We start from the raw sequence: 8,825 nt of genomic DNA on the forward strand, positions 1-8,825 counted from the left end.
CAACACCAGTTTGAACTACATTGACAGTCTCATATAAAAAATTTCACAGGTCGAGAATTTGCATTGCAAATGTGTAGAAACAAAATCCTATGAATATAACAGTGTGCAAAAAATTTTCGCCAGCATTGTGATACATTCACGCATTTAAACACATTTCATAACTCTTAAAGTACGATTCTTGGTTTCCAACATCCTTTTTCACAATATTTCATCATAATAAATATGTAGCATAATCAAATTCCTCATATAGCATCACTTATTGATCATAAACATACCTCAACAGCATAACACACATCGTCGTCGTAATAATAACACCATAACACCTCAGTCAAATCTCAAAAACGTCGTAGGTTTCTGCAATAATTTCAAAACCTAAAAAAATTCTCTGCTCATTTAAATAGTGTCATCTACCTCAAACGTACTTTAAAAATTATGATCCCATACCAAATACATCATTCAAAGCTCTCATAGTATCACAATGGTTCCGAAAAAATATGAATATTTCACAAAGTACAGACAAAATACAATTTCATAAGTGTGAAGTTATCCAACTGTGTAATTAAGTAAACATCTATCACTGATGTAGTAAAATAAATATTTGTCTCTCTCAGTTAAATGATCAGATAGCTGTGTAATTTATGTGTTAGAGAAATATGGTACCAATGTGTAAAGTTGTATAAGCAAATACCATATTAGCTAGGGCTCCTTGTGCTTGCCAAACACATGGTACACAAAGTAGGCGTGTACCCCCTGAGGATTAATGTAATTATACCCTCAGGTGTTACAGATTACAACAATGGAATGAAATGTATCATGGAAAACTTTCTTTGTAATTCAAAAATCTTGTAAAATAAATGGTTTAAGTACAAAATTAATCACTCAAATGCGTGTCCTGTAGCGCTAAATGTGCGTCTTGCTGTAAGATAACTCTGTGGAAGTGTCGTAGTTATCGTCCTCTGTAAGCAAAGTTCTGCTGAAGTCAATGTACTCATCTCATGATAAACAAAAGTGAAATGCTTTGCGTACAGATATCTTAATTAGTACGCTTATTGCCGTGATGTGAAAGTACTGTGCTGTAACGTATTGTTGTGCTACGGAAAATGCTGTCTCATTGTAGCTATACCACAAAGTTACTACTAAAACATGTTTTACTTTCCAGAAGAATTCAGAAAAACTGTGCAGATATAAAGCAGATACAGCACAAAAGCAACATTGTAAATTGTCACTCATTAGTAGCATCGTGATAAAATCGTGTAGCTGTCACATAAACTAACCACTGTGTCATCTCGTATCTCACAGAAGGTACTTTAAATCCAGAATGTATTTTCGAGTAAACCAAAATGTTGCATTAAAATCTCATTAGCAATACCAGTATATGTTCTAAGTATGTAAGCCTGACAGTCGTTATGCAATTGTGCAACTAACAAGCAAGAATGTACAAATAACAACACTATGTCGTTTGCTCACTATAACAATGCATTCGTAATTTCTGTTTAAATAAGTTCTCTTGGTTCTTGACTGGATAGTTAACTTCAAACATTGTTGCATGTTAACAGTTTCTAAGTGTAACAATATTTGTCTCTCTCAGTTAAATGATCAGATAGCTGTGTAATTTATGTGTTAGAGAAATATGGTACCAATGTGTAAAGTTGTATAAGCAAATACCAAAAACATGAAGTGAAAAATTTTATGGCAAAGACAAAGTTGAAAAGCAGATTGTCTATCAATAAACGGTTTTACATGTGAAATGTGGTGCAATCTTTTACCCTTTCAACTTGAACGCAATTATCATGCGGTATACGTCGGTAAGGAATACTGGAATTTTTCCCAAGTTTAGCGTCTATGTTATTTTCCTCTAGCTGAGCCGGCGCACGTGGCTGCCTGCGCTGCGAGTCATTGTCTGTCTCTTTGTTGGCGCGCGTCGTTATTAGGATTAGGAGACCTAACTTCTACAAATTCACCTAGTGGAGAGTGCCCTGCTCTGTTTGAATCCCGCCAGTTCTGATAAAATTCAGGTCTGTCGTTATGGTTATATCGTCTGTCGTCATGTCGGTAGATTCCACAGTTTCTTTCTTGTCGGTCACGTGGTGGAGAATTTCTCCCTGAATCGTAACTGCGCGCTGAACTGCTGCGTCTGAAATTATTCTGTCTCCCTTGATAATAATAGTGCTGGTTACCATATTGTCTGTTTCTATGACTGTCTCTGTCATATTCATTACTACGGAAATGCGAACTTTCTCTGTAACTATTACTCTGCCAGTGGTTGACATACGGGTGGTGTCTATTTTGGTCATGATTTGTGTTGTGAGAATAGCCTCGTCGTGTCCAGTTATTATTTCTTTCATCGAGGAATTGCGACGGATGTGACCTGTAATTGTTGTGTTCCTGTTTTCGCGTTCCGTGATTGTCAGTGTCAATTTCTAATTCTTGTAAGAGTCCCTGAAAAGCTTCAATGTCGTCTTTGCAACGTCCTGCCAAAATAATATGTCGTAAATGTTCAGGTAATTTGATTAAGCAAATGCAGATGAGTTCTAAGGGGCTGTATGGGTTTGACAAGTACTGATTCTTGTGCAAGATGTCTTCAAAATATTTCACAAGACTGGAAAATTCAGATTGTTCGAAATGTTTCATCATTATGATGCTATGTTTTACTCGGTCTTGTGTAGCTTGAGACCAATATGCTGAGAGGAAGGCATGATAAAATTCTCCTTCACTGTGGCAATCGTGAATGACCGATCGCATTCTTACAGCTGGTTCATTCTCTAAATAGCCACACATAAATTCTAATCTGTGCTCTAATGACCAGTTGGGAGGAAAACAATGCGAGAATTAATGGAGCCATGCTTGTGGATGAATGTCCTTGCCAGAATTCTTAAATGTTTTGAATTTACGTGTAGTAATGAACAGCTTATAGTCAAAATCATCATGTCGGCGAGTCGCATGACGGTCATTGTCACGTCGTTTCGGCGGTTCCATCTCAAAATTCGGTGTACCTTGCCAATTCCTTTCATAATTTCCGAAGTGCCCTGTGTTATTATTTTGTGGCTGTTCCGTATTTCTATGTCCCTCTTCCCGTATTGGAGAGCGAGTGTCCTCTAATATATGTAATTCTTGTATTACCTGTGTCAACTGATTTTGTACTTCCCGGATTTCTCTGTGGTGTTGCGTATAAATTTGATTCTGATTTTGTTTGAACTTCCTAATTTGTTCGCACTCTTCTGTGTCGTTAAAGACTACCGGTTTTGTGTCATTCAGATTATCATCTACCTTCGTAGATAAATTATTTAGCTGATCCGAAAATTCGACTACTTTCTCTGATAATGAACTAATTTCCTCCATGTGTCTTTCTGAACCAATTTTCAGAGTATCTACTGTGTCCTTTAAGTTTTCCTGAGTTTTTGCAAGTTGCGTAACGGAATCGGTAGATGCAACTGAGTCAATTTTAGCTTGCAAGGTGTCGTGATTTTCATGAACTATAGTTTGCAGTTCCTTTATGGCTGCTTCGTGATTCTGTAATGCATTTTCATGACGCGAAAAAATAGGTTGGAAATGCTCACAAATTTGTGTTTTACGTCATTAGAGACTTTTTGAAATTTCGATTCGATTTTATGTAACTCAGTAGTTAAATCTTCACGTGTTTGTTCAAGTGTGGTGTCTAACTTTCGAAGATTTTGTTCCATTGCGTCTAACTGTTCCTGTGTTTGTCTCTGGTGTTGTTCCATTGTGTCTGACTTTTGAAGGTTTTGTTCCATTGTGTCTAACTTTTGAAGATTTTGTCTCATTTGTTTCTGATTTTGTTCAAGCGTTGTGTCTAACATTTGTAGCCTTTGTCCCATTTGTTGCATTAACTGTAATAACAATGCACTGGTGTCTGAAACATGTTCCTCAGTGCTTTTCGGCAGTGAAGTTGCACCGGCAACATTCACATTTTGACAAGCAGAAAATGTGTCTTGACTTATTTGAGAAAACGGTGAGGACCCAAATCCTGAATCTGCAGTATTTGCAAGATTGTGTCCTGTCATTCCCGATTCCTGAGGCGGGCTGTTGCCGACCGATCGATCGATAATGCTTCCCTGCTCACTAATTGTTTCACTGTCTACACCATTGTTGGCCACCCGCTCCATTTCCCTGTGCACAGTTACCAAATTACCATGTTGAATATTAGTTAATTCATTACACGGTGGCGATAACACACTGCTTTCGTCTTCACTGTCATTTCTCAGTTTTCTTTGGAGCCTAGTATTACGTTTTTCACACGCCATAATTATCACAATATTTCACACGATAACACAGAAAAGCACAATTTGAAGAGCAAAAATAAGAAAACACATTAACATAGCACTGAAAATAATATCTAGTTAATTGCAAGCGCAGCTGCGAAATACTTGGTGCAAATCTACATGCATGCCACAACTGTTTTACTGTACAACAATGAAAGACTGCAACTACAAAGGAGATTCTCTCTACAATTACGCGCTAGCAATATACAAAAGCTACACTAATTACACAAACTACAAGAAAAAATCAGAAGATTCCAGTGAGGTATTCTCAGCTAAGGGTCGACATATGAAACGTCCCCTTTGAACAATTATACATGACTGTGCTTAAACCGACACACAATATTTTTTGGCGCAACGCAATCTGACTTTCAAAAATCCCTACGAAAGATTGGCCCTGACTAACATTAACCTATTCCTTTCACAAATCACTTACCTCACAAAAATCTTCGTTACTCGAAGTACTGCAATACAGCGAGCGCCACTACTGCCAGCTAAATAAAAGATTCAAACTACTGAAGGCAGTAACTACTGATAGGTATAGTTAGCAAATGAAAGATTTTGGAGGGGAACAAACAATGTATTTAACTCAATAGTGTTCAAAAGTCGTAATATATATATCAGTTCATGGCATCCAGTCTTACAAATTTACTGTCTCTGTCCAAAACTCCGCCATCTCACTCCCCGCATCCACCACTGTTGGCGGCTCACCTCCAACTGTGCAACTATACGAGCTGTTAACATCCAGCTGCCCAACACTACAATAGCGAATATTACAACAATGCCACCCAGCCACAGACTGCACACAGCACAGCCAGTGATTTTCATACAGAGCGCTACATGGCGTTACCAATATAAAACCTAAACAGCCTACTTACAATAGTTACGGATCAACGTTGTACTCCTTTCTCTTTATTAAGATATTAATCTGCCCACACTCAAGAGGCATCGCTTCATTAATTCAATTTTTTACTGTAAGTAATTGTCAGATTGAATAAATCTGATTATTCATTCCCGCATTTCAGACTACACATATATCGAATCACCAACCCTTTCCTAGAACCAAGTCACCAATTTTCGTTGGGTAAACTTCATGTTAATAATTTAAATGCATTACTAATTTCTTTGAGGCAACCGACCTCACCCAATATCATTCTTCAACAGAGCCTGGGAATGCATAGTCAGATTTCAATAAGCACATGAGAATTACATTGGGTGAATTTATAATAGAATTCCTTCAGGAAATAGTTCACTTGCATAACGCCTCACCGTAGCAAAGGAAACTCGAAGGTTGCTTCCCGAGCACACTAGTCTCCTCACAACGCAGTAAACAGTGCAGTACTGCAAGCAAGTGGTCACGTGACCTTCCACCAGTGATGTAAGTCTTGACAGTGAGGTCGTGTCTATTAGCCGGACGGCTGTATGGAATCAGCACGATAGATCGATGTGGAGGTGTTACCTAATAGCTGAAACAAACTACCATATATTGACGTTCCCATGATCACACCACCGTGAATGAATTCCCCAATACGATAGTGCATCAACCTGAAGTGCCAACGTGTCTGTGATAAATAATGTATCACTTCCAGTTATGTAACACGGAGTAGAGCAGTGGTCATTGAAATGTTCATATTAGACATGTACCAGAGACGAGTGTCACGCTTTGTCAATGTCAGTATGCTTCAGTCACGACGGGAATTGATACTGTCAGTGAATGCGGGTCCATCTCAACCAGTTTGCGAGCAAACGTTGCGAAGGAAGATCGATATTATTAGGTGGCTACCTTGCTCACTGCTCACGGCAGCACATTGAGCTGCACGTCTTCAGTGTACCTGATGACATAGAAATCGGGGGGAAGGCAGGCTGGAGACCTGGACTGTGGTCCGACGCGTCTTGATTTTGTCTCTCTTCAAAAATGCAAGGCGTCGAGTGCATCGAAGACACGGCGATGCGCAGTGACTGGCAACACCCGTAATAGACACGGCGGCTTAAGGCTCAGCCTGGCTCGGGATCCACTGATCACGAGGTTGAAGCGGGCGCATCGAAAGTATGCCAATATTTGGCTGTACCGTGGGCACCAGTGACGTCACAGCGGGAGCTAGAGTATATAAGGGCGTACCAGTAGTCCACCAGCGGACGTCTCACTTGACAATGACCAAGTACTATTTGATAGAAAAGCGCGCGGTATTTTAACTACGTCACGTGGCTGGAAGCCCGAAGACATTTTATTCAGTTTATTGTTAATCTCTTTCGTGTTTCTCCTCATTATTTTCGTCTTTTCTTCGCTTACGTCCAGTCCATATTCTGTGCTCAATAGAGCGTTTATTCCAGTCAATAGGTCCTCGCCTTCACTGAAGATGGTAATGTCATCAGCTAATCGTATCATCGGTATCTTATCAACCCGATTTTTAATGCCATTTTTAAACCTTCTTCTATGCATAGATTGAACAGCAGGGGGAAAGGACTGGCTCTCTGTCTCACGCTCGTTTTAATTCAAGTACTTTGTTCTTTTTCTTCAATTCTTATCATTTCAAATGGTAATTGACTGAAATCGTCAGCTGCCGACAGGTGTTGTTGCTATAACTCGATAGGGACAGCGGACAATGTGTGCCCCGACCGGGACTCGAACCCGGGATCTCCTGCTCACATGGCAGACGCTCTATCCATCTGAGCCACCGAAGACACAGATGAATGGCATGGTATCTGTTCTTTCAAGAACAGTTATTATCTTCATATATATAGTTCAAGCCTACCCAGCCTTTGATCTTCGTCTGTGCGGATGCGCACAGATTGCCCTAACTCTCACGGGAATCGTCACCTTAGTGCGCGCGAGTAATGAGTGGATGGGCAAATATCTATTAGGTACATTACGTATGTAGATTGTGGACAGTTGGGAATGTGGGTCTCACGGGGAGCGTACAAGGGATAAGTCCCTGTGGTCGCAATCTTCATCTGTGTCCTCGGTGGCTCAGTTGGATAAAGCATCTGCCATGTAAGCAGCAGATCCCGGGTTCGAGTCCCGGTAGCGGCACACATTTTCAGCTATCCCCACCGAAGTATATCAACAACACCTGTTGGCAGCTGAGGGTTTCAGTTAATTATCATTTGTTCTAGAGAATCTGCACGGACATCATTCGTATTTGTTCTTTCGAGAGCAGATACTATCTTCATATATATTATCATTTCCTCTTCATTCTTTACATATCGCGTATTACCCGTATTTCTCTACAGCTGGCTCGTAGTTTTCTTTGAATTTCAAACAGGTTTCGCCGTTTTACGTTGTGTAACACTTTTTTCTAGCTGGAAAAAACATATGAATGTATTTTGACTTTTCCTTAGTTTTGGTTCCATTTTCAAGTGCAGTGTCAGAACTGCTTCTCTTGTGTCTTTATCATTACTTAAACCAAACTGATTGTCATCTAACAAATGCTCATATTTCTTTTCCTTTCTGCTGTATATTATTCTCTTCACTAGCTAGGAGGCCACAGCTGTTAATCTGATTGTTTGAGAATTCCCTCATTCACCTGCAAGTACTGTCTTCGTGATTGACTAGATGATATTTTTTGAAAGCCTCATAGTATGTCACCAGTCACCTATAATAGTCGTTTGGCTGCCAACTGCTTCATCGATTTCAGAAATAGCGAAGGAACTGTGTATATGCCTAACACCTTGTTTAATAAGAAGCCTTACTTCGAGCAATTAGCTCATGAGCCCACTCCAATAGTAAGCGATTGTGAAGACACACTTGACCTTTTGCCAACAAGTAACCCCAAGCCAATAACGAGTATCAAAACTGACTCAGGGATTAGTGAACACAGGGCTGCCTTAGCGAGACTGAATACCGTAACTCCTAAATCCACCAAAAATAAACGAAAAATATATCTATTCCAAAAAGTAGAAGAAAATTCGCTTTATACCTTCCTTGGAGACAATGTCACCTCCTTCCAAATTAACAGTGTAAATGTAGGCGAGATGTGTCTTGAATTTGAAAAGTAGAATCGAAAGCAACTGAGAGATGTGTACCAAATAAATTAACAAAAGACGTAACTGATCCTCCTTGGTACACAAAACGGGTCAGAGCACTGTTGCAGAAACAACGAAAAAAACATGCCAAATTTCAACGAACGAAAAGTGTCCAAGATAGGCGATCTTTTACAGAAGCTCGAAACTAAGCGAGATTCTTCTGATAGTTCCACGACGAAACTTTGTCTCGAAACCTGGCAGAAAATCCAAAGACGTTATGGTTGTATGTAAAGTACGCTAACGGCAAGATAAAATCAACGCCTTCTCTGTGCGATAGCAATTAAAATACTATCGATGACAGTGCTGCTAAAGTAGAGTTACTAAACGCAGCCTTCGTAAATTACCTCTCCACAGAAGACGAAAGAAATGTTCCAGAACTCGAATCAAGAACAGCTGCCAACATGAGTAACTTAGAAGTAGATTTCCTCGGAGCAGTGAAGCAACTTAAATCACTCAATAATAGTGTCTTCCGGTCCAGAATGTATACCAATGATGTTCCTTTGAGAGTATGCTGAAGCAAAAGCT

At 39.7% G+C, this 8,825-nt stretch overlaps 1 non-coding gene across 1 annotated transcript; it reads right to left on the minus strand.

The window, feature by feature from the left end:
- Positions 1 to 6,885: 6,885 nt before the first annotated feature.
- Trnat-ugu (transfer RNA threonine (anticodon UGU)) lies at positions 6,886 to 6,960 on the minus strand. The gene has a single exon. It is a non-coding gene; the product is annotated as a tRNA-Thr (tRNA).
- Positions 6,961 to 8,825: the final 1,865 nt, after the last annotated feature.

Source organism: Schistocerca serialis, chromosome 8 (genome assembly GCF_023864345.2).
Source record: "Schistocerca serialis cubense isolate TAMUIC-IGC-003099 chromosome 8, iqSchSeri2.2, whole genome shotgun sequence".
NCBI classification, from domain to species: domain Eukaryota; kingdom Metazoa; phylum Arthropoda; class Insecta; order Orthoptera; family Acrididae; genus Schistocerca; species Schistocerca serialis.